Genomic DNA, 26,997 nt, shown 5'->3' with positions numbered 1-26,997 from the left:
CCAATAACTGTTTCTTACAATAGAATAGCTTCTTTTTTCTAACGTGTCTTAAATGTTATCTTTTCAATTGATTTTAGTAAAAATTCCTCTTCTTTTGCTTATACGTTATAATTTTTTGGTTTAAAGAAAAAAATGTACAAATTTAAATTCATCGTTGTTAAAGATTTGAATGTTTTATTTATTTTAGATTTATTTAAACTTTGATAATACAAAAATATTATAGAGAGGAAAGCACTTTATCTTTTTTAGAACTCTAAGCTATATAAAAAAATGTGTACGCAAATATGAATATCCATAAAAGTTGATAACAGATAAAAATAAAACATTTTGTACAAAATAGAAACATGTATTGTATTTTTGTGCATTTAGTATCCCAAAGCGGACTTTACTAAATTAATAAAAGATCTTTTAATAAGGCGCTTCAATTTGAATAGACAACTTTCTGAAATTTTTGTTGTAAAATTTTACGTTTTGAAAGAAATGATCGCAATTGGCTACCGACATCTTGTGATTTTTCTTTTCCACGATTATTCCAATGCTCTACAATCGATTCAAGACCTCATAGATAGAACTCATGAAATTATCGAGGACATATTATAGTCGCAAATATACGAATAAGGCATTATAAAATTTTTAGTTAATAACATATGATAATTATAAATACTTTTAATTTCAATTAAATTTAGAACTAATGGTTGCACAATATTTTTTGTTAACCGGCTTTCCACTAACACAAATAGGTTCGACGATTTTTTTACGCGTGAACATGCAACGTAAAGCTTCGCCTTGGGACTTATATATAGATGAATTGGAAATTGTAACCTTCTGAAGGGTTTAGTAGAATCTGACAGTATCATTGGAATACGTGGCAATAGGACCGCTTTAATATTTACGGTGATATTTTGTATGATCAAACGTGTACCGTTGCATAAATAAGGTGGATTCAAATTACTCAGGAGAATTATAGGAGAGCCAATCACTAATCGAAGATTATGTGGTGGCATTCCAGGTATATCTAGAGAATATCCAAATTTAATTGGAAAATGTACACTATCATTTTCATTACCAACAGTATCGATTGATTTGAAAGACTTCAGATCACCTGGTAATAATTGTTGTATCCGGAAGTTAATTTCGTCAACTTCAAATTTGTTGGCTGCCAAAATCCGAAAAATACTATGAATCAATTTATTATTTTCCTGATTTCCTGAAGAACAGTGTAGACATTTTCTGGCAATTTTATTGCATTGCATATTTGGTTGCAGTTCTATTTTACCATTCCCAAAATTTCCTTCGTAAAAGTAATGTGAGGTATAAGTGGTAAAGTCTGGTGGAAATCACCAGACAAAATTAAGATTTAATTAAGTTTAAATCTTGAATAGTTCGATTCAATGCTTCGAATCAATATTTGTGAGCCATTTTGCACTCATTCCAATTTATAATTGAACTCTTCCACAACACTGCAGCTATTACACTATTCTTTTTTGAGTCACATTACATTATGAATTATCCAATGGCAGCCTTAATGTTGAATGCGTTTTTGGCAGTCTTTCATCTTTCAAAGTAGCCGCCGTGTCTGATGATTCAACTGCCAATGGAGTTGTCTTTTGTGACCGTTTTTTGTCAATAATCTCCGGTATCAAAAATTTCTTGCCGGTTCCACCTTGTGCTACCTTCTTCGGCATCAACATTCGGCATATTTCGATCATAAATAATTTTGTGTTCAGATAATTTACAATAAAACAAGATTGCGATCATAAAATGTTGTAAGCTATCTCATCTTTCAAGTTGAATCAAACTACACACGTTGTATAAATTTAATTAAAAAGCGGTTAGGTAGTTTTGGAGTCCATTGCGGTCAAATTTTGTGACCCGTAATTTATATTTACAAGATTAATGTTAAACTACGATATCATGATAAAAAACACTGTATTTTGCAAACTTTTTAGTTCAGAAGAACACGAGAATTTTATTCAACTCTTGTATTTTCCATTTTATTTGAATATGTTACTTTATCCCTAAGTCCGTATCTATTTTTTAAGTCATACCTTGCCTTATACCAACCCAAAACTAGTTACCCACCTTAACGGTAAAAATATGCACCACCTCGAAACACCCCGACCGCGAGTGCGCACACTCAACTCAATGGGTACAGTGTACAGACCACTTTATTGGTAACTGAGACACCCATAAATTTGTTGGTTGTTACAAAATCGCAATAAACTTGATCTTACTAGCGGATTGTGAACACGAGTTGACTATGCCACCATCAGCATCACCACCACCTTCGCTGCCCCGCGCTTCCACCGCGTCTCAGTCCGCTACCACCACAGTGCCGCCACTGCCATTATCTTCTATGTTGTAGATATGTATAAAAGCTCTGAATCTGATGCTGAATGGGAGCAGGTTTAATTCCAATTCAATTACTTCATGATCTCCATAAATATGCTTAGCTAGGTTAGGTTTGGTTTTGGTTTCGAACTAAGTTTATGCGATATAAGTATAAAGTCAGTGTTTTTTACCGCTTGTATGTACTCATAGACAAAATGAACTAAAAACGCCAAAATTGCTTTGAGCATAAATTAGGAAAAAAATAAAAATGCTAACCTGTTGATCACAGAGCAATGATAACAACAAAAAAATAATTCAACTTAATATTGTTTTCTATTTTAACTTAGGTATTTAAGGTGAGTAAAGTTGATTCACAGACACAGCAGTCAATCATAATTTTTTTTCTTGGTCTAACTATTGCCTAAAATTTATTGCAAAATATAGAAATGATTGGGTTTTATTTATTCGATATTTTATTTTTGTGAACTACTCCAAAGCTGTAACCAATACGTAATTTAGTTATCGATGATTGCAATAATTCAAATTGAATTTTAAAACTCCGAGTCATACTTTTTCGTTCTAAACATGTTTTTTTTCGAATTACACGCAGATTCGTCGTGAAAATAAGGCTTAAATACAAATAGTTGTCTCGCAAGAGTTTTCATAGCAATTTTTTACCCTCTACTAACTTCTGCACCAAAAAACGTTCAATTTATATTTAACTTGTCCTTTAGAACATTTTAACTCTATAACATAAGTAGTTTTTTTAAATACAGCACTACAAAAATCGAAAAGAAAGGTATAAAATCGTGTTTTTCGATTCTGAGCTTGGGATCCACCTACATTTTAAGTTTTGTTGTCTTTTAAAAGAAATGCTTCTGATGCTTGTGAAATAATAAAATCAAGGGGCAGTGCACAAAAAAAATTTAAATCAGGGATTATACATTCAAAGGGCGTGTTATCCGCCCACTATTCATTATTTGTTATCATTAACAATTAAGTACTTACATAATAATTTCATTGACAAGGATGTCAATATAATTTTCATATGAACTTTACTAATTTTTAAGATATGACCTAGTCGTCAACTAAATTGATAGAACACGTCATTAGGTATATAAATCGGTTTTGAATATCAATTTATAATTATACTGGTTAATATGTAATTAAAATAAATTAATTTATTAATAGAAAAATTAACTTTGAAAAAAAAGTGTAATCATTTTCCATACAAACGTTATAATAATGTTATTGTTTCTTGCATTTTAAATATGTGTTTTCCGAATAAATTATTCCTTTGGTGCTTTAATACTGAAACAATAAAATGGTAGTAGCATTTTTTTCGGTTCTTTTACTCTAATGTTGCATAGGGTACAAAACTAGTGGAAATTCCTTTCCTTGGACTTTCATTAATGAGCAGGAGTTCATATGAGATTTCAAAATTTCATATGACAGAATCTACATGAACGAGATGTATAGAGCCATTTATAGTTTTTACATCCTTGCCAAACTCGTCTGTTTGTGTAACATGACCCTGGAGAATTTGCACAGCTACATGAAGATTGGAAAAAACTTAGCAGAACCTTTTGATGTCAAAAAAGGTTTTAAGCAAGGTGATGCGCTGTCACACGATTTCCTTAACATAGTCCTTGAAATAGTGAAGAGAGCTCTCACGTCCACACTATCTTTCAAAAGAATGCCGAGAACTCAGAATGGTGTTAAAGAGGTTTATGTCAGTATTGGGACAAGGGCGGCAAAAATGGGTTTAACGCTTAATAAGAGCAAAACAAAGTTCATGCTCCCATCAATAAAGGACCTACAACACAGACGTCTAGGTCAAAACGTAACAATCGACAAACGTAACCTTGAGGCAGTTAATGACTTTGTCTACCTAGGCTTCGCTATCAATACAGAAATAAACACCAGCAGCGCTGAGATCAAACTAAGAATAACTCATGCCATGCCAATCGCAGTTTCTTTGGGCAAAGAAAGCAAGTGAGAAGTAAAGCCCTCTCTCGAGCTACACAAAGTGTCAATATACAAGACCCTAATTATCCCCGTCCTGCTAAACGGAACAGGAGCATAGACTATGACAAAAGCAGATGAGAACACCTTGAGTCGTTTGAAGAGAAAAGTTCTCCGTGTGATCTACGGTCCCGTATGCATAGAAGGTGAGTGGAGAAACGACGAAGATGGCTGTGTGGTCAGGTCATGTAGAGCTTATGAAAACCACATCCACTGGACAGCGAAGTAGGGGAAGACCGTGGCTCAAATGGCGTGCACAAGCAAGTGCAAAGTGACCTCACCAAACTTGGAGCGCGAAACTGGAGACATCTATAGTTTACATTTTATAGTTGAATATGTCTTAAAAACTATTATTGTTTAATAGGTTATGATTGAGTCGCAAGTAAATAATTCTGATTTCAGACTGCTAAGCTACTGTCAATAATGTTTATCGAACAAATTCTTCATGATTTTGAGTTATATAATAGATATACTTTGTTAGTTCAACCTAAATTGTCAGTATTATGCCACCTTGTGGTGCACCAATCCTTATTGCGTATTTCATACAAGAGCTTTTTTTTGGTCAAACGAATATTTGAATGGGAAGAAACTTTACGGATAAAATCTATTCGAAGATTAATGCTGCCAAACAGTGTTAGAATATTTTGAATTTAGCTGACAATAATACATTTTGTTTTGAGAAACTGTTACTGCAACTTTTTAAAGACTTCGGCTTTTCAACAAAATAATTTTTTAAATCCTCTGATCTTTTTAGCTTGACCCCTAGATAATTATAATCTTCTGTGATTTTTAGGCGCTGACCATTGAAGAACCAACTGTCTTTGAGTACACTGTAAGGCAGATTAAATATCATATGATTTTGGATTTTTCAGCATTTATGTGTTGCATTAGTATACATGTTTTTAGAGTGTTTTGAAAAAAATGTGAATTTTTTAACAAAGAATCGACGATGCAGTTTCTTAAAATGTTGCCGAAAATCTGTTTCAGCTTATTAATACAAGTTGGTGTTGTATTTTGAAATAAATCGGAATTTCGTTTTACCCGGTGCTTTTAAAAAAAAAAATTGTATTACACTCGTGTTAATTTCAGAATCTAAAATGTCTTCAATAATCAGGGGTGCCGTAAATGCAACCGATAAATTAGACTATTAAACACTTGGTTTTAAAATAGTATGATTGTTGATTTGCGGACACATTTTTACCTATAATAAAACCAATTATACATTATACTTCTCTAGAGTTATAAAAAGCTAAGTTTATTTGAAATAAAATATGCCTTAATTTCATGTACTAAGGCGTACCACCCATATTTTATTGTAATAGTTAACATTACATTCAATGCATAGAGCTATAAAAATCGGCGCAGTGAAGTAAAAAAACACAAATATTTGTAAATACATTTTTTTCAAAAATCAAGAATAAACACACTAAAAATATAAAAGTTTAAAAAAGGAACAAAGTTCTGCTTCATACGAAAAGCTTCATACAGCTGCTTCATAAAAATAAATCAGGGGTGGAATCGGCTAAGGTGATTGTTGATATATGACAATCAAAGTAATCGAATTTGATCTACATAAGGTCAAATTGATACCTAAAAAGCTGTCTCAAAAAAAATGTGATAGACCTTTTACAAAAACGACTTAATTCACTTTCTTAAAAAAAAACGCATTCCTGTGACCGACAAAGCTTACGACATTCGAAAAAAGCAAGAAAAGTAAGAATTTTATTCAAAATCAGACAATTTGAAATTTTTTATTTTATAAGAATCAGTTTAAAATTCCATCAAGGCAACAACGAATTTTGACAATTTGAATCTGAAATTTTTCAATCGAATTGAATTGAGTTGAATCATCTTACACAGACGGAATAAAAATAAAACTCAGTTTGACTAGAAAAAAAATGATAGTCAACTATCACCTTAGCCGTATCCAACCCAGATCTAAAAATATGTCAAATTCTTAATTTATTTTAAGAAATGTATATCAAGGCAATTCAAATTATTTTCTATTACTTTAGTATCCACAATTTATTGTTTTTGAAAACTTTGGCAGTAAAGCCATTTAAGTTAAGACGGTAATCATTTAATACCGAAAAATGATAAGAACCATTTGAAATAATTAATACCAAATAACTGGAATATTAGAAGAAGGTTTCCTTGTAACCCAAACATGAGATATGCTTGTTTAAAGAAAATTAAATAATGATTTCAACACCAATCCAGAGAAACTAGATACTTCAAAAATGTTATCTTAAATCCAAATCTATTTTTGTGACCATTTAATCTAAATTACCTTAAAATTATAAACATTTCATGAAAATACTTATATTGTTAGTTGTAGCGTAACGTGAAATGTTAAACCATCATTCCTAAAGATATATCATCATCACTATCTATCTAACTTTGAGCCCGTTATAGCCAATAAAACATTGCAAAAAGTCTATTAAGACGCATAGCGCATAACACACATAAAACACCTAAGAAATAAAAATACAAACAAAAAGTAAACAAAAACAAAGAAGACGCTAACAAAAGAGAATTTGTATAAAACAATAACAATAAAACACGCTCTATAGTTCACGCACATACACAAAAAAAAACAATAATATGCATAAATGTACAAGAGGTAGACAAATTTTTAAAGCACTTGTAATGCCAACCGCGTATCTAGGGCATAACTTTTGCTTTCACGCAAATATTGTGGTAGGTACCAACTGCCAACCTACCTACTTTAAAAATACCTCACAATAATGGTTTTGACAGTTTTTGTTGTTGTTGGTATCGTATGACAACTATCGTTAAGCTACAATACAAGTTTGTGCTTTTAAAATTCTATCCATTTGGAGTCGCGCTGTTGGTATTTGTTGTTATCATTGATGCCACAAGAAAAATATTGTTATACAACATGATGGCGATGACATCCGTTTCCTAAAATGGAACTTCAATCAAGACCGGTAGCATGGCGCTGAGCTGCTGCTGCTGCTTCTGCTGTGACTTGAATTGACTTGGGAGCTTGTGTTTACGGTTATTTTCACACGCACTCATCGAGGCACTCGGCGTCATAAATTCTACAAACAAAAAACATAAATAAATTTGCATATGAAAGCAGCAGCGTTGTGCATATTCATTGTTTTTTGTAGGCAACATATAACTAGTTTCACTTTTATTTGGGCTTTTATCGATGAGTGGATAAGTACACTTGTTATGCTCAATGAGGTTCACTGGAGATAGTTACTTGCGGTGATTATTACCTGGCCAAGCTTGAATTTGTTGCCGCAGGTCTAAATATTTGAGGATATTGTGTATACAAACAATTTTCTTGTTCAATTATAGCAAAGGGAAAGGCACATATAAAATATATCAATAAATATTTGAAAACAAAAAATAGTATTTACTGCAATATGGGGAACATTGTTGAGACTCGAACTTTACTTTATAGCACAATATTTCATGTTCTTGTTATAAATTATAAGTACCCTTTATATGTTTATATTTAAACACAGTGCGAACGTTGGAAAAATAGGGAAGGATTTAAAAGAAGATGAAATGAGATGCAATAGGTAGGTTTGATAAGGAAGGGATTTAGGATAGGATAGGAGCGCGGAGGATTCAATGACCAGCCCATAAGGGTGAGCCAGAACTAGGATGGGATAAGGGGTACGGGAGTTGGGATAGAATGTCCACTACGAAGGCGATGGCATGCTCGCGATGCTCGGCTAAGCTCGCCGGATGAGGGGGGGATCTTACCCTCGTAGATGGACCTCACCTCTTTCCAAAACTAAAATTTCATGCCATTACACAAAAACTTAAACGATCCCAAAACAAGAAGATTACAATACCACATAACTCTAAAGAAACAAAAACATATACCGACTTACACACTACAACCAAAACACGACTTCCAAGCTAGCACTACAAGTAAAGAACACCAAACACAAGACAACCTACACACCGCCACCAGACACAGAACTATCGACACACTACGACCGACACACCATCACCAAACACACCAACACCAGACACACCAACACCAGACACACCATCACCAGACACACCATCACCAAACAGCACTACGTTCACGCTCGACCTGACACACTATCACCGGATAACACGACATTCACGCCAGACCTGACACACCTCGGGAACGCTGCGGCTGTTGTTGCAGCATGGCCGTACCCACCCAACCTGGAGTTCGACTGGCCTTTACTTTCGAACTCCCCTTACTAGTCTTTGAAGCTGAAGATTACGTTGAAGAACCCGGTTCACTGAAGAGCATTATCCAGCCCTACCGCACCTCCTCTGAAAATTGTAATCAGCACTCCATAATATTTAAGTTCTGAACACCAAAAGTTGATAAAATCAAAAAAAAAACACAACAAATCGACTACACTGTAACGTGACTTACATTTTATTTAAACAGACTCGTAACTAACATAAATGGAATATAAAAAAAAATATAAAGAATAATTTCGAAATTTGAAAATTAGAAAAATTGTAAATTTATAAAAAATTGAAAATTTGAAATAACTTAAATATAAAAAAATCAAAGGAAAATACAAAATTTCTCCTCAGAAGTATATATGTACCTAGTGTACCTAATCCAAAAACAAACAAAAAAAAAACAGGGACTTTCTCCGTATGGAGGAGACTTAAGTTCCCTTGTTCTCCCCGGAAATCTACGCCGTCTTCCTTTATTGAAGCGGCTGTACCAATTCCTCTTTTATCCTACCTACCAAGAGCTCTCTATAGGTAGCTAAAGGGATGCAAAATGTTGCCTCTACTTTGACAGGGAGGGGTATGGGGAACCTACGCCGCCCCGACGAACTCTATCCGTAATGCTTACTCGACACTAACAAAAAATAACGACGCACTCTAGACACATATACCGATACAAGGAGTTACAAAATAAAGTCGTTATAAATTTGAATATTTGTTGTTTCAATGTCACGTTACTAATTTTTCCTTTGTTATTTGTTGGACCGCTAGGTATACGTATATATCTATATATATATAAGCAAATCCTAGAATCGATTCGCCAGGAACCGAATCCTTTTCTCCTATCTCGCCGGATTGGCGTAAATGTTAACGAGAATGCACAAAGAGATATATATATATATGTATATGTAGTTAACACTTATATAAATATAGGGGTGAGATTGGTTTTGGCTAGTAAAGTTACTTGGTGATCCGGGTCTATCGACGGATCAATCTTATGTTAAGCACAACCTCCACATCACCTTGGGAATGAAATTTTCTTGCTCTAGGACCGTCGGTCACTCCTACGCCAACCACCGCGCGGGCCGCCAAAACTCAATCTCACTACAATACGTATTTATGATTTTTTTTTATTTGTTCCTATTATAATATAAGAGTATCACTCACCCTCAGCTATTATTTTAAATATTTTTCCTCTTTATGGATTTATCTGCTTTCTCTCTTCACTGAACATATATTAGTCGTTACAAAAAAAACTTATACAAAAAAACCTTTAAGAAAGATAAATTTAATTTAAATTCTTAACGCGTACGGCGGACAACGAACCTATTTCCTTTTTTTCCTTACGTTTTTTTTTCACTTCTTTTGTTTTATGCAACTTTTAAATTTAAATACATAGATGCTTTCGTCACCCACTCTGCACTACAAATGACTTCTAGTCAAGTTCCTTTAGCGGTTACGATCTTCAATTACCGCATAGTTTATTATTTCCCGCAATGTTCACAAAACTACTCTTTCAGCATCGTCTGGACCCTTGCTTTAAAGCTTAATTTCACTCCTATCTAATACTTTCTTATTTTCCCCACCTTTCCCAATTCGCATAAACTTTTCATTAAATATTTAATATTAAGGGTATTGTTGTTCCTTTCATACCTATTAACATATATCCGTCGCTTCTGCAATTTCTTCGTCCTCCTTTTATACCATCTTCTTAATCCCAATTCGCATAAAATTTTCATTAAATATTTAATATTGTGGGTATTGTTGTTCCTTTCATACCTATAAACATATATCCGTCGCTTCTGCAATTTCTTCGTCCTCCTTTTATACCATCTTCTTAATCCCTATTCTTTACTTCTATCTCTTTTTCATGACATATGTCTATTTCGTCCCTAATTGTCATGTCAGATTGTCAGTGATTCGAATTACGAAAGAGAAGTTGCGTGCGCCGGTAAATAAATAAACATAAAAAAAACAAGTCCTAGGAAAAACAAAAGAAATAAAATAACTAATTGGAATTGATGCAAACCAGAGTCACTAGGTAAGTACTTCCTCCTGCCTATTCTGACCAGAACTATCGATCTGGGTCTTACCCAGTCTATGTCCCTGGTCAGCATTGTAGGTATTCTCTATAATTTTTCCTAATATTTTTGAATTTTTCTTGCAGGAATAGTGACTAACCTAGGACAACTTTGGCCTATCGGTGGCCACAACAAAGATACCGGTGCACATTGGTCTTAAAGTTCTGAAGATCAAAATGGGAGGGAAAACAAAGTTGGCCAAAGAATTCCACATTCTTGATGTGCGATTTAAGAAAGGAACTCTATAATTGACAGTACGCTCGAAATTAGGCTCAAGGGTAAACTGATGAGCATTCCTGGAAGTGCGAGTATTACGGCTGAATCGGTTTAGGGGTGGAATGCAACTGACTTATTAGACAGAACATTGTTTGTAAAAATATCGATAAGACAACGAAAGGCATGAGACATTGCGGCGATGTTGCGATGTAAATGTTTCGATTATAGTTCTATCGACTATCATTTTTAAAGCCCTTTTTTGAATTCTATCCAATAGATTTAAACTTGTTTTAGGGGCACATGGCCAGATATGCGAATTATATTCAAGATTTGGGCGGATAAAGGCTTTGTAAATTGTAGCTAAATCAGAAGAGGTAAAAATTTCTTGCACCGTCAGAGAAATCCTTTTATAAAAGTTGATCTTTGATGCACATACCGAGTAGTGACAGTTGATTAGTTTCCTGGTTGCAAGTGCCACTCCTAGATAGCGGCATCGGGGGTATGTTACGCTTTAACGACAGGAGACAGCATTGAGTTTCCGAAGCATTAAATTTTATACGGCTTTTGATTCCCCCATTGAACAAGATCAGAATTTAATGAGCTTAACATACGCTGCCGTTGAAGTTTCACATCCGAAGGACAAGGAAGGGAATTAAGAAACAAATATAAAAAGCTGAGAATACAATGTAAAGATTTGTTTCACTTTTCGGTGAGATAAACCACAAGATCACCAACCAGTGGACCTATTGCTACGAAATCATTAAGAAGCTTCCGTTCTTCAAGATATTTCTTAAGCTGATAATTTATCATCGTTTCCATGACCTTGGAAAGAAGGGACATTTTTCATCCGTTCGGAAAGAGACCTGTAGAGAAGGAAAGATGGAAAAGTTTACGCAGTAGTTTTGCCAGCGTTGAAGAACACCTCTTCAGAACAATTGGAGAGATACTATCCGGGCCAATGAATTTGTGTATGTCATGGTCTTTAAGTACTCTTCCAATCGCAAGAGTGCAAAAGAAGATTTGTCCCATAGAATCGTTTACATTCTCAAGAACAGGAGCACTCATGACACTTTCCAGTGGCGTCGAATAAGCAGCTAACTCTGCTGCGAGCAAATTGACTTTATCAATCGAGCTTACATAGGGAGACCAGAAATGTTTAATACCACTGTAGTGCCTTAATTTCTGATCATGCAAAAATTTGGTTTTTCGAGTATGACCATAACAGGTCTTTCTAGTTGGTTTGAACTTATTATGGATTTCCTCAGTCGGATTGGCTTTATTACAAATAGTATTTACATTCAAAATGTAAAATGTTACCAATAATATAACTCCAGGTCCCGTTGTATCCAATGTTTTCAATAGTATTTTCCCAACTTATGATTCATTTTCCTTTTCTATTATATTTCCTGAGGATGTGGTTAAAAAAAAAAAATTATATTTCCTGAGGATGTGGTTGAAGGTGTCCTGTCTATTAAATCAAACGCTATTGGGTTGGATGAAATGCATTAATCGGTCTTGAAACGTCTTTTGCTAGTTCTTTTGCCGTATACTACCCACTTATTCAAATCAATTATATCAACAAATGAATTTCCTACGCAATGGAAAAGGGCGAAAATAATACCTGTTCCAAAAACCTCAAGAGGAGACGAGTTTAGACCAATCTCAATACTACCTTTTCTGTCGAAAAAAAAAATCCAAATGGGGTGGCGCAACAGTCCGTTGTGAACCAGGGCCTAGTGATTTACAACTCTCAACCATTCCTGTGTGCGAGTACTCTTGTCAGGAATGGAAGGGACCTACAATTTAAGGCCGACTCCGAACGGCTAATTTGAGAAAGCACTTTTTCATGACAAGAATTACTCGTGAAAGATTTGTCAATTCCTCGCAAGAGGCAGTACCCGCGAAAATTATTTATTTTTTTTTAAATTAAGGTGGCACAGGCACCTTTCTATCGAAGGTGTTCGAAAAAATTATTCAACAGCAAATTAGTAGGTTTCTTGATCACAAAAATATATTAACATCAAAACAATCCGGATTCCGTAAGAAAAATAGCTGCATTACTGCCTTAATAAGTGTTTCAGAGGATATAAGAAAATCTATCGATAAGGATTATGTTACTTTTTTGATACTTTTAGACTTTTCGAAAGCATTCGACATGGTTAATCATTTAACACTTTGCCAAAAGCTCTCCCTATTTTATAACTTCTCTTCTGATGCAATCAATTTGATTTTTTCTTATTTAACTGGAAGAACACAAGCTGTTGAACTTCAGAAAGTCCTCTCCAATTTTCTATTAAACAAAAGCGGTGTCAATTAAGGGTCCATGCTTGGACCTCTGTCCAACCTGCCGATCTCTTCAGAGAAATAACTTTTTTCAGTTCAACTAGATCAAGCCTCTTAGTGAACCTCCGTTTCAGTTGTCTTACTTCTGAACATCAGATTTTTGTCAACGCTAACAATACCACGGGAAATTAGAAGTATAGATAGTACAGTACTATTTAAACAAAAACTTAAACTTCATTTTAAGAACATATAAATAAAGTTAATATTAAATATTTGGTATCTTTTAAAATAATTTGTAAATTTGCCATTTTTTAAACATTTACGTAGCTTTGGAATGATTTATATTGCTTAACTAAAAATAAGATATCATATCTTGCTTTGTAAGCAACTTATAGGTAAATTAAATTTAAAAAAAATGTGCCTATGGATAATTCAAAAAGATTAAAAAAAAACTGTGATTTATTAATTTCTTTTTCGAAAATCGAGTGGTTTCTATTTATTACTTAAAAGTGAAATAACGGTTCAATAGGGGTATACCCTTCTGGAAAAGCACAAAATTTTTGTTTTCTTATTAAAAGAAGCCGAAAACAAAATTTAAGGAAAATTTAATACAAATCTGTAGGTTCGTTTTTGGAAAAAAAAATAGAATATTCGATTTTTGACCAAAAAATTTGTGTAAGGACTTCTGTCATTTTTAATCTTACAAACTACAAAAAACCTAACCCAAACCTGCTTAAAACCTTAACTTCCAAGTTTGAACTTAATCGATCTAAGGATTTGGGCTGTAGGGGCATTGACAGACAGCTAGACGGACGGAATCAAGCACCCCTTTTTTCGACATATCTACCGTAATGTCATGTTTGAATTAAATCTCGAGTTCGCAATTTGTTACGAATGCATTTAGCTTCTATGTGCTTCTAGTAAAAAATAGTTTTTTTGAAAGTGTTACACTGACAAAGCCCCTTTATGCTCTTAAAGCTAAAGTCACTAACAACAAATTTTACCATGATCAAAATGTTGAGGTTACTGAATAAATGGACAGTGACAGGTTGACGATTGAAGAAAAGGGTGTGTTCAAAAAGTGAATTTAAAGTTGTAAAGTAGCTACGTAAAAACATGATACTGTTAAAAAGATTATAAATTCATGTGTATAAATAAAATATTGTGCCTAAAAATAGTAAAATTAATTTGGAAATGTGTATTTATGATAATCATAATTTTTTTTTAGAAAAATTTGTATAAATTTTCAAAATGGACGACATGTTTTGAAAGATGCAAATTTTAACTAACAATACACCAACTTTTAAAAGAATGTGTATTCATAAAATGCATTGTATAGGCAATCATTCGAAATTAAAATAGAATTACAAAACCAAACACAAAAAACAAAAATAAATTAATGCATTTTTAAAAATTATGACAAATATTTTCATTTTGCTCATTTTTTTTCTTCAAAAACATAAGATTCAAGATAAAATATAATTTAAATAAGAAAAACGCATAGTTAAACAAAAAAGTATAACGATGTCCATAATCGTTCTTATTTTTAATAAAAAGTAATCATAGCATCTGACATATTTTATAAAATTATTTAAATTATTTCAAAAAAAGCTAAAATCAATTTCTAACACTTTTGAAGCCATCAATTTTTTTATTATTATCGAAGTGATTCTAAATGGTGTATCTAAACATTTTTAAAAGTTCCAGTAGCTTAATTTTTAAACTATAATTTTATTCAAAACGAACTAAATCAGATTCGATTTTTATTGACCAGTTAAAAGAAAATAAATACTTAAAATATAAAAATTAAGTCAAAAAAGACCATAACTTTGGTGTTGAAAACCATTTTGTCAGATAGCCAATTTGCATAAACTAAATCACTGATGTACAAGTATAGGTTTATGTGCCTTCAGTGTAAAAGCTTCAAAACTTGCAAGATAGGGCTAAGCTTGGCATAACAAAATATTACCAAACTCATAAGAGTCATGGAAGCGTTGGAATTTTAATTTAAGTGGCTCCGTTGCAGGTCAGCTGAAGCCGAGTTATAAGTTGTACTATCTTATGGTATAGTGTAGACAAGACATAGGTGTGCAATGCGATAATTAAGCTATACCAAGCTTGCTTTAAGCGCTATAAAACATAATTATACCTGCCTTCGTTAAACCCATAAAGATACACAAACTTTACTTTGTGTGGGAATTTTTATAAACGATTCACCGTATAATGTTGATGGTGTTGGTTTTGACAGTGGTATAGTGGTGGTATTCGGTGTCGATAATGACGAATGAATGATGATTATTATGTCTATTTTGAAATTATGGCAGAATCGTGACGCGGTTTGTTGGCTCTGGCTATGGCTCTGACTATGGCTATTTGGCGATTGAAAATTACCAGGAATTGAATGTTAGATTTGAGAGAGTAAGGGGATAATCACATGGCTTATTATTTCTTGAACTTTTTTCTTTTCGTATAGTTTTGTTTATTTTTGTTGTAGTTTAAGGTTTGATTGTTTAATTTCATTTTGTGCATTTTTTGATGAGATACATTAAAAAGAATTATAATTATTTCTTAATAATTAATAATTATATTTGCCTAAGTATTTGATTAAAGGTTTTAGTTAAAAATTAATTTGATACAATTATTCAGTTATTATTGAAACATAATTAAAAATTAAGATTTTGGTGTAAATTCTAGAGTAGTGCAATAATTGGTAAAAATCCTGTATTCTCTTTGACCTCGATGTTTGTCAGTTCGTCATGTTCGTTTCATCGAAGAAGGAAAAATGCCATTAAATTCCAATTATCCTTCTAAGGTGGTGACAATATAAGGCAACGTTCTTTTTTATTTCCCGGAAAAGTATTTATGTGTTGCGTATATGAAACATTCTATGTTCAGAATCTCCCGCAGCGATTCACGCAATATTTATGCCAATTTTCATGACCCAGAGATAACTTAGCCTTTAACAGACCTCACCTTATATCCATTCGCAGTAAAAGCAACCACCTTTTTCGAGATATTGTATCTATACCAGGCACCATTTACGGTGGCGCAGAGTCGAGTGATCTTGTCAAGTCCAAGAGGCATATTCCCATAATTTCGTTACTGCTGTTATACACTCCCAGTTCCAGCAGACGATGACTTACTTTATGTGAGGCATTTCTTGCTCTATTGCGTTACGTTCACAAACCGGTGGTGCTACATTGTGGCGGCGCGACTATTATATGGTGTTGCAGCCTGAAGTAACAGTCATAGCCACAGTAGCAAGGTGTATCCATCTCGTCTATAAAATAAATACTTTTTTCATCTTTTGCACAAATCGATTCATGGTGATCTCCAATTGAGTCTGAAATTGCCGCATAGCTATGTTTATGAAGTAACTCAACCCACAATAACTATCAATGAAACTATCGCATTTCCTGTTTGAACTTTAGGTTTATAGTTTATTGATTTTATCGTGTGAACTAGTTACATTTATGTTTTTTTGAATTCCTTAATTTTAAAGTGTAAATGATTTATTACAAGACAATAAATTGATTATAATGTTATTTATTGATTCAAATTTATTTATGATCGAGTTTTTTAACAAAGAAATGTAAAATGCTATTCAAGAGATATACGAACTCCATGTGACTCCGGACCAGGTGTGGTTGCGATTGTTGTCTGGAAATTATCAAAGAACACACCTTTGATTCAGTAGAAAAATAACCTTTTGTTTTTTCTATAATAATGTTAAAGATTCTTATCCGCATCTTGCTTCTTTATTCTAATTTTTAAGTGCAACATATAGGAAATACATGACAAGATTTTATTCGTTATCGAACATGACATAACGATGGTAGAGAAATCGAAAAAAGTGGGTCCCTCAACTCCATCCGGCCATCTGTCTGGGCCCCTTCAGCCCCAAGCATTGGGTAGAACGACTTTAAATTTTTCATATTATGGTTGTGAGTCGATTGGAGTTAGGCTCTTTTTCTATTTGGTCTTAAGACTAACAAAGGATTACAAACATTTTTCTGCACAAGTTCCTAAAATTCTCAATAATATTTGATGTTCAAAAATATCAATTTTCTTATATTTAATTTTTGAAAAAATGGGCAGTTATGTTTTTACGAAATTAGAATGTAAAACGTATATTAATAAGCTCTAAATAAGTTCATACTAAAAATATTTTCAAACTAAAACTGAAAAATGTTTTAAAAAAAACATCTACCGATTTTCAAATAAAAATTTTAAAAAATTAAGATTTTTTTTTTTGAGAAATAAAATAGCATTGAAATTTTTGAAAACAACTTTTTTTAGGTAATTTTTTAATTTTTAAATACAGGAATTATAATATAAGAAAATCTTCCAAAAACATAAGGACTGATTTTTAACAATGAAGAAAAACTCAGAATAACTCATAAAGATCACGTATTGATTGATACCGATGGCGAGATATTTATTTTTACCCATTAAAAAAGGATAATGCAGTGTTGATTTTTCAATCTTGAGATGTTTCTATAAAAACGTTTTAAAACTATAACAGCGGTCCAATTCGAAGCATATGCTGATGACATTGACATTGAAACTAATGCTCCGGCCCGGAAAGTCTTCGAATCCAAACCCACATGACAGCGCAGTAGCGGAAGACCGCGTATCAGGTGGCGCACACAAGTAGGTAAGTATGTAACAGCATTCAACAGAAATAAGATAGTTTCTGGAACTTAGTACATAATAAAATTTCAAAAGGATTTATTAGTTTTCATATAATTTCTCCATCACAGAAGATTTCTGAAAATTGTTTACCTCGGTTAAAATATAAAAAAGTTGTTATTAAGGTAAGACTTAAGAGTCTCCTAGATGTAGTTTGAATCTTAGTTTTCGAAAATTCACATTGGTATTTCTTTTAGAATATCTACTTTTGACTCTTTTTTAAGTAATCCTTGCATGCTTATTTCTTTTGTTGATTTTGAATAAAAACTTTTAAATTTAAAAAAGAGACTAGAATGCGACCCACACTGATAACTTCTCATACCGTTTGTAGTTTTTGATTAAAACTTTAACAAAATATTCATTATAATTTTATGAGTGAAACAAATAATTTGAAGTCAACATCTTTCTTTATTCCCCTAATACTTAAGTCGAAAACATTTTCTTATCAGTTTTTTGTTGCTTTTCTAGGTTTTCGTGTTTGTTAAAAAAGTTGTCAGTTGAATTTTTCTAAAATATTAACTGAAAATTACCAACAACATTTTGAGTGTTATGAAAAAGTTTGATCTCAAAAGCAATTCTTAAATATTTTAGTACAATTTCTTGAAATTTCTTATATAAAAAGTTCAGACTGTATTTTTGTAAGAAAATGTATCACAGAATCCTCTTGAAGTGAATAACTTAAATTTTTGAAAAGATATTTGAGCTGAAATTCGAATTTTAACAACTTTTAGTAATTTATTCTTTCATGATTTTATTTCTTGCAAAATAACTGCCATTTTGATTTTTCTCAAAATTTAAATTAAAATTATTTCGAAGATAGAAACGGTTTTTTGTTCAGAAAATATTCGTGGTGACAATTATATTTGTTCAGTTTTTTTTTAAATAAGTAAAAATGTTTTCAAAACTATATTAGTTTAGAATTTCGTCACATTATATAACAAACGTACAAACACACGCACTCACAGACATCTCTCTAAAAATCTTTTATTTAGATTTAGGGACTTTGAAACGTCGAGGTATGTCATAATTTTAAATTCGTATTGATAGCTTTGCTTGTTAAATATTTAAACTTTTTATGCAAAATTTTATTAAAAATCATGACAAATTTTCTAGAAAAAAACTATTTTATTTCATCATATGTATGTATGTATATTGAGTACAGGAACACAGTTTAAAAGATGAAACAGAGAGAAGTAAATTAATGTTTCTTAACAACTAGCCAAGTAAAAATTCCAAATTTAAGTCAATAAAGGACAAATATAAACATTTCTACACAGTTAAGAGCAAATAATCTTTAAAAGCTAGTTTAAAATGTTGAATTTGAATACTTGTTCTTTCTTATGCTAGACCTACATACAAAAGGAAACCTTATCGTTCTTTTTCGTTACAAAAAAAAAAACTTTATTTTGCACATTTATGTACCTGTTTTTGAATTACAGGATTTTGCCCAAAAGACTGAATATTGATATTTGGAATTCGTGGGACCAAAAGCCCGATCTAGTTTCAGAATTTCACCCTTATAACAAAGTACATAATTTTAATAGCTGAGATGATAATAAGTGGTCCGAAATTGAAAGCGCTACAAACTTAAATTTGTTACTAGAAGTATTTTCGTTTGAATTCAAAAATAAAGTTTTTTTCTCTTATAGAAATAAATGTACAAACAAATTACAAATCAAAAACAACTTCGAGGTAATTAAGTTATTTTTGTAACCTCCACTAAATAACCCCTGTTTCTTAGATCATACTTTCTTAAGTTGAGTACACGCACAATAATAATGAAACAAATGAAAATAATATCAACCTTAATAATTTGAACTTCAATAACATCAAAACACCAAAAGTATGTACATTGTACAAATGATAAATTTCACGATTTTACTTTATTTTTTGAAAGCAATAAATAAAACAAAGTAATTTGCTGCCTTATATACTCGTATGTCAAAGGGCCTGATGTGGTGATCTCTGTCATAATAAAACACTTAATTTAAGAAAATCTAACCTCAATTTTTTGTAGTGATATGTATTAATGTCACACTTGTCACTTTTATGTAAACATTTGAAATAATTTAAATGGTTGGGCTTTTTACACATGCAATTAATTGGACTTTTTAAAACGTAATCTTAACCAAGTGATCTCCTGCATGTTTTTCTTTAATTTTGTAAGAAGGTTCAATAAATACGTAATGAACATGGTGAACATTGTATCTAAATTAAAAAAATATTTGTTAAATTGAGACCTTCAGTCTATTAAAATTAAATAACATTTGACATGTAAGATGGATGTTAAGAAAATAAAAGCAAAGATATTTTGATTGTTATGAATAAAATACAAGTGACAATTGATACCAAAAAGTGTTATAATCTAAATCATTACATCTTAAACCAAATTTGTTCCTTAAACAATAATTAAAAGTTTTCTTCATTCAGTACAGATATGAATTCGATTGATCGGTTTGAAAAGTTACATAAATGTTGATGGTGTTTTTATTTTAAAAATAAAAATCAAACCATTTAAATAATACGAAGTATTGAATTCGTTAAATTAATCGAAAACAACATCTGATACAATGAAATAGTAAAAAAAAAATAACGCAATTCTTTAAAAATGTTTGTTTCAGCTTTTTTACAGTTGAGCAATATCGAACCTATCTTAAGAAATAACTAAAAAGTAGGAACTTTATATCTGGATATACTTTCTCATTTATATTAATTCCATCACTTTTGGAAAAGGTACACCATTTTTCTCCAAATAAGAAGACGCATTGCACAAAGCAACCAATTTAATATTTGTAGCTTAAACCACAAAATATTGGTTATGGGCTGATTGTCTGCAGGCAAAAAACATTTTTAGTAAATAATTGTCAAAATTGACAAGACATTTAACAGCTCTCAAATGTATTTTATTTTATTTTACCAAATAATATTAAAAATGAAAACTTATCATTTTTAGTTTTTCGACCACATTGTTATTAAAATTTTGAATGTCTCAGACCTTGCAAGTATTGTTTCATTTTCACATTTAAAAAATATAATTATCAAGGTATTTTAATTTATTAATCATTGTTCAAAGGCGAATGTTCCTCACCCTCTAATTAAAAACAATTTTACTAACGTGCCTTCTTTTCAAGGTAATGGAAACACTGATAAATTATCAGCTCTAGAAATATCTTAAAAATCGAAAACTTCTTAATGGCCGACAATACGCCTTTAGTAGCTATAGGTCCACTGGTGATCTCATGATTCATCTCACCGAACAGTGGATTAAATCTTTACAACGCTTTGGGCAAAGTGAGATTATTGCACTAAATATTTCGAAAGCATTTGATAGGGTTTGGCATCAGGCTCTCTTATCGAAAATACTTGCTTTCGGTTTCCATGAATCCCTGCTTCATTAGTATTGGATGGATTCAAGTCTGCAAACAATAAAATAAATACTGGTGTGCCTCAGGGCTCTGTTCTATTTCCAACACTCTTTCTTATTATTATTATTGATCTCCTGTCTGCAACATCTAATCCAATACAATTGTTTTTTTGACAATAGTACTCTTAGCTTTTCATATTCGTTTTCAGATTCACATCCCTCTCCTTCGGATGTGGAACTGCAACGACAAAATATGCTAAGCTCATTAAATTCTGACCTAAACAGCATTATTTAATGCTTCAAAAACCCATTGCTGTCTTGTATCATTAAAGCGAGATGTACCCCCTTTGCCATTATCCATGGATGGCACTTGCATCAATGAGACTGAACACCTCAATATTCTCGGTATGTGTGTCACCAACCACCTCTTGTGGAACGACGACACACGCGATGTCGTCGCCAAAAATGCCGAAAGGTGTTTGAGTTTCCTTAGGTGATGCAGGAAATATTTCACCCCTTCTGATCTGGCTGTTATCTACAAGTCTTATATACGTTCTAAGCATGAATATAGCTCCCATCTCTGGGATGGTGCTCTTGCAATTTACTAAGCCTCTTGGATAGTAGAGCATTTAAATTGATAGATGATAGCATCATCTTAAATTCATTTACTTCGCTTGAACATCGTCGTAAGGCTTCTTGTCTGACTCTTTTTACCGATATTTTAACGGCTCTAGTGAAATAGCCACCTGCATTCCTCCCCTCAAACTGTTCAACCGTAATACTCGTGCTTCTAGAATTGCTCATCAGTACCTCTTTCATCCGTACTGTCAAATACAGAGATTCGTTCTTTAGCCGTACTACGCGAATGTAAGGAATTCCTTACCACATTCTGTTTTTCCTAGTCATTGCAGTATTCAGGAATTCAAAACCAAAGTGCACCGACATCTCTTTTAAAACCCTCTCCCCTTTTCCTAGTGCTCGTACACTGTGTCTGCATAATAAGGGAAGTAATATCCCCTTGAGTGTGTGCTTAGTATAAGAAAAATAAAAATTGTTTAAAACCACTTATGTAATTATTCACTTCAAATTCTTCTAAAATTTGTAGAAGTGGTCATATTTAATAGAGTAAGCAATTCATTACTTTGTCTTTTCCTCTTTAAAATTAGGAACCAACAATCCTGCAAAATATAAGTACCTGCCATATACAAACATTTTATTAAAATATTTGTCCCAATTCACTGGCCAATTATTTCATCATTCCAACTATCAATTTTAATGAATATTGGCACCAACCCACTTAATGTGCCAATTCTATCAGCCTTGTCACACTTTGTCTCTATATCAAAACATATTTAAAAAAAAAAAATAAACCACGTTCTTATATGGAAAGTATCTATACAAAAAAATTAAATTAAAAAAAAACTATTAACACCTCAAAATAATAAAAACAACCAAAATAACACAACACGTGTTCCCTCATAACATAAAAGCCACCACTTCACTTTATAAAAATATATACTATACCCACTATCAATTGAAAATAATCAACAAAACTGCCAAACAACGTTAAGCTTTAGTACCCTAAAACTAAAACTAAAACTAAAATTATTTTTGTTTGTACAAAATTTAATACAAGACATGCCACCAAGTGTCGCCACGTATGAATACACCACGCGGGTATTCGTTTGTATTTGGTACCGAAAAGAGTTAATTTTTTTAATGGATAAATTCCTCTGGGGCCTTAGTCTTACTTCACCTCCCAACGCCTCACTTATACCATTGGAAATAAAATAATTAGAGAACAACACGATCCAAGAATTTATTAAAGAAAAAAAAACTGTCGAAACATATTTTCCACGCTGACTTCAGTGGCGCGACGTGCGATTTGAAGAAAATGCGCTGGCAGCCATTATGGTGTGACTACACTACAATATGGCGCACGACAATGTGCCTTATTGTAAATACCTCATACGTATTTGTTTCTTCGTCAGATTTAACTCGACAACTACGTCGACCACGAAGACGACGACGGACGTCGTTCTCTAAGTTAAGTTCTTGGTCGGATTGGCATAAGCTGCTAGTTAAGTACGTAGGAGTCTATATTTTAAGTGATTCGTGGTCTATATGGATTATAGATTTCCGCATTCACTTTTACCTACATTTTTGTAGTGTCCATAAAAACAACCTGTCAACAACCTGCAGCCTTATCTTCAAGCCTGTTAGCATACTTAAAAAACCAAGTTGTTTAACCAAAGCCAGAAACCAATATATACCTCACTAATTACGATGTCAATTATGTCATTGAAAATGCACTGCTCGTGCATGTCAAAAGAATATATGTCCCAAGAGGTTTTATATTTCCATAATGGAAATGGTGTATTTTCATACAACTCTGCAAGGCATTTGCATTTAAAGAATTTTAGAACGCGGTAAACAAATCAGGAAACATCTTAACGAACATTTGAAAGGTGCCAAAAGTGGAGTGAATAGTTTTCTTGCAAACAACAATCTTTAGTCTTATAAACTCGGTCGAGTTCAGTGCAACATTATTTCATCATTCATTTCACATAGTTGTCCACTAAAAAAGAATAGAAAAGTTTTATAAATATATTTGTGTGTTTGGTGTGAAAGAACATTACATTTCAACTTTAAGTGCCAAGATAATTTCTTAAGGTTAAGGGGTTCATCCATTTGCTTCAAATTTACTTAAACAATGCACGAAAACAAATTAAACATCACCCAAATTTAACCCTAAACTCAGTTTTAGTCAACACGTTGTTAACGAAACTAAATGCCACTTGAAATACATACATTCTTGTGACACTTTTTCAAAATATCGGAATTAATCGATCTTCTGTCAGTTGTCATAATAAGTTAGATAACTTTATGCGTAGTTGAACGCATCGAATTTGACCTGTATTCAGCTGTCCCATTTTATCCTGACACATTCACAATATTGAAACTCGTGAATGCTCCATTTTTAATTTATGTCACTTGCAATTATTTTGACAGTCTGTATAGTTTGTAGTGTAATAGGTACCTAACATATCGCACCTCCGGTGCAATAATGACGTAAATGCAATTTTCTTAAATGTTCAGGAATCACGGTTAAAGTTTGCTTGCTTATTGAAAATACTATATTGCCCTAAAATATGCCTACAGAATCGACTTCAATAGTCCTAAAAATAGCTGACTGAGTTAGAATTCATATTCTCACCTTTTATATTTTTCACCTGTTTCTTTTTTGAGCTTGTGAAGGGTTTGAACTATTTTGGAGCGCAAGGTACATTACGACTTTGTTGCTCCGAAAAATTTTTTAGTTTAAACTTTTTTGTCAAACAAAAAAGTGGCCTCTTTTGGGCACTAGCAAAGATACAATCACGTCAATTTTACCACGGATAAAACTTGACATTTGGGACATTATGGCGTTCTTAACTCAATTTCAGAAAAAATTGCAATTGCGTCGATATTGCACCGGAGGTGCGATATGTGAAATTAAAATAAAATCAAAATAAATCAGGGATGTAGCTCATATAAATTCTTACCTTTTGGTTTTTTGTATCACAGAATTGTTGAATTGATAATAAATCAGGAAAGACTGCGGCAATATATAGAAATAGTTTGTCCTCTGGTTTAAAGTTGGGCGGCGGCGCGTCGCGTTTATTTTGGATTGTACGTTATTGCGATTGGATTACATAATGCAAATCTGTAATGAAAGAAAAAGTTTTAAAAACTCAACATTCACATTTAACCGTACCTTCTCCAGTGAAGAATACAAATTAAACAATTAAAATTAGAAAACAAATCTTGCCAAAAATAAAAAGAAAAATGTATAAGATACATCTATTTAGACTCGTGCCAAGAGGAAGTCTATATGCATATTGCACAGGTGACACAAGGTGGAGCCACTGGCATTTATAATTTAACTTTGATTATCATAAAAAGTCATGACGTTCATATTGTATGCTTGTGGTATGTACACACGTGAATACAGGGATGTTGTGTAAGCGAATTTCTTGTACTTTTTTTCTTGCATTTCTTCGTGACATGATTTTGCATGCGCGTTTAAATCAGTCAGTCAGTGGGTAAGCTTTAAGGTTTTGTGCAGATGGAAAAGACAAATAATTATTGTCATCAATGGTGTTAGCTGAAGTTTTTATTGCACACTTCTTTTTATTGCGCCTTCGATGGACTCTGGCTGCATAGTTAATTTATTGATGATAGTATAGGTATAGTATGATGCCTTCCCTATTATGTTTGTACGTACCTAGTGTCTGCGTTAAGTTTTTTTTCACGTCTGGCAGGAAATCGAGGAAAGGGAAATCGAAAAGTCGTTATGAGTGTTTTCTTCCGCAATTAAATTGCTGTATGGTTTTATAACATTTAAGCAGAGCAATATAAATTGATGGTTTTTTTTATAACTTTTTAACTGTGTTTTACATATCTGTCATTAATTTTTGTCTTATGGGGAATTTGGAGAGGTGAAATGACTTATCTTTTCAAAGTGCCTCGGGTTATTTTGATATGGCATATAAATTGTAGGTCCCTTTCTATTTTGGACAATTAACATCAAATGCAAAGTCATTTTATAGCCATCTGGTGTCAATAATCAATCATATGTCAAAGTTTACATAAACTGTCACAAATTTAGGGAACAGATCATTACTAAAGACGCTTCAATTTAAAATAAATGGAAAATATTAATTCTACTCCGGTATTTGTGAAGAACACTGAAACAAAATAAAATTAACAATATAGCTATAATTAATTATGCGTTCTTTGAGAAATGATTTGTCGGTGGTGTCTACTTGCACTTACTTTAATGAAGAAATTCAAGGCCCCATACTTCAGTACTTTTACTAAGGATTTCAGCAAATTCGTCAGTTATTTAACTTCTAATGATAGTTTTTGTAAACGGTCCGAATTAAAAATGTTGACATTTTCCACCTTTTCAATGTACGTATAATCTACTTAGAAGGTTTTAAGGGAGATACGTTCGGGATTCCTTTTTTTGTTGGCTATATCTCAAGAACAGATAATAGTATTAAAAGATGCAGAAAGGACTTTTTAAAGCATTAAGTGCGTGTTTTTTTTACTGAAGCACTTTCAAAGAAAAAGTGAAGAATTTGGTTGACCACAAGTATCTCTTTACGAAACAATAACGTTCACGGCTTCACTTTAATTTTGTATTATACATAAAGAGTTTTTCAATAAGGGCAGGTAAAATTAGTTGCCTTTTTGAAAGGCGCATATATTCCATTAAGTGTGAAATATGACATCATTCAAATGCCCACCTCGGGTTCTTACGGTGGCACGGATCCGAGTGGTCCAATTTTAAATGGTTCTTCCACATAGATCCGGCTGAATTTCGAAGCGATGGGCTGCGTTATGTTCACCTTATGATATCGGTTGAATGTGGTTTATTTCCATAGACCTGCGCCTTGAAGAACCCCACAGGAAAAACTCTAGCGCATGATCTTGGTGTCCAAGGATAACCTTAACCTCATAAAGGTTCAAGTCCCGATGGAAAATTCACCAAGTTCAAGCCTGCGAAATGCCGAGTTTTAGACTGCCTTGGGATCTGCTGTACACTTTCACTGATTGCGGCTATGTTCTCTGTCGATATTGCGTTCCTTGAACTTACGGGTGTTAGCTGATTGTTTACTAAACTGGTCGTCTCAATTTTGGCCGCCAAACGTCGAAAAGTCGACTATGAAACTGAAAGGCCACCATGTCTACTTTAAAATGGGCGCAATGCGCGCAACGAACACTCATTTCAATTATAAAGTTTTA

At 32.7% G+C, this 26,997-nt stretch overlaps 1 protein-coding gene across 2 annotated transcripts in view; it reads right to left on the bottom strand.

Moving 5' to 3' along the window:
* Positions 1-26,997, bottom strand: part of LOC129944114 (uncharacterized) — a 125,354-nt gene that overhangs the window by 11,844 nt on the left and 86,513 nt on the right. For both annotated transcript variants that reach the window (XM_056053305.1, XM_056053306.1), the window contains one exon: positions 24,750-24,910. The gene's annotated coding sequence lies outside the window, so the exon portion shown is untranslated. The remainder of the gene's footprint in view (positions 1-24,749; positions 24,911-26,997) is intronic.

The sequence above is a fragment of the Eupeodes corollae genome, chromosome 2 (genome assembly GCF_945859685.1).
Source record: "Eupeodes corollae chromosome 2, idEupCoro1.1, whole genome shotgun sequence".
NCBI lineage: Eukaryota > Metazoa > Arthropoda > Insecta > Diptera > Syrphidae > Eupeodes > Eupeodes corollae.
Note: the sequence above shows the minus strand (reverse complement) of the source record. Positions and strands in the feature narration are given on the sequence as shown.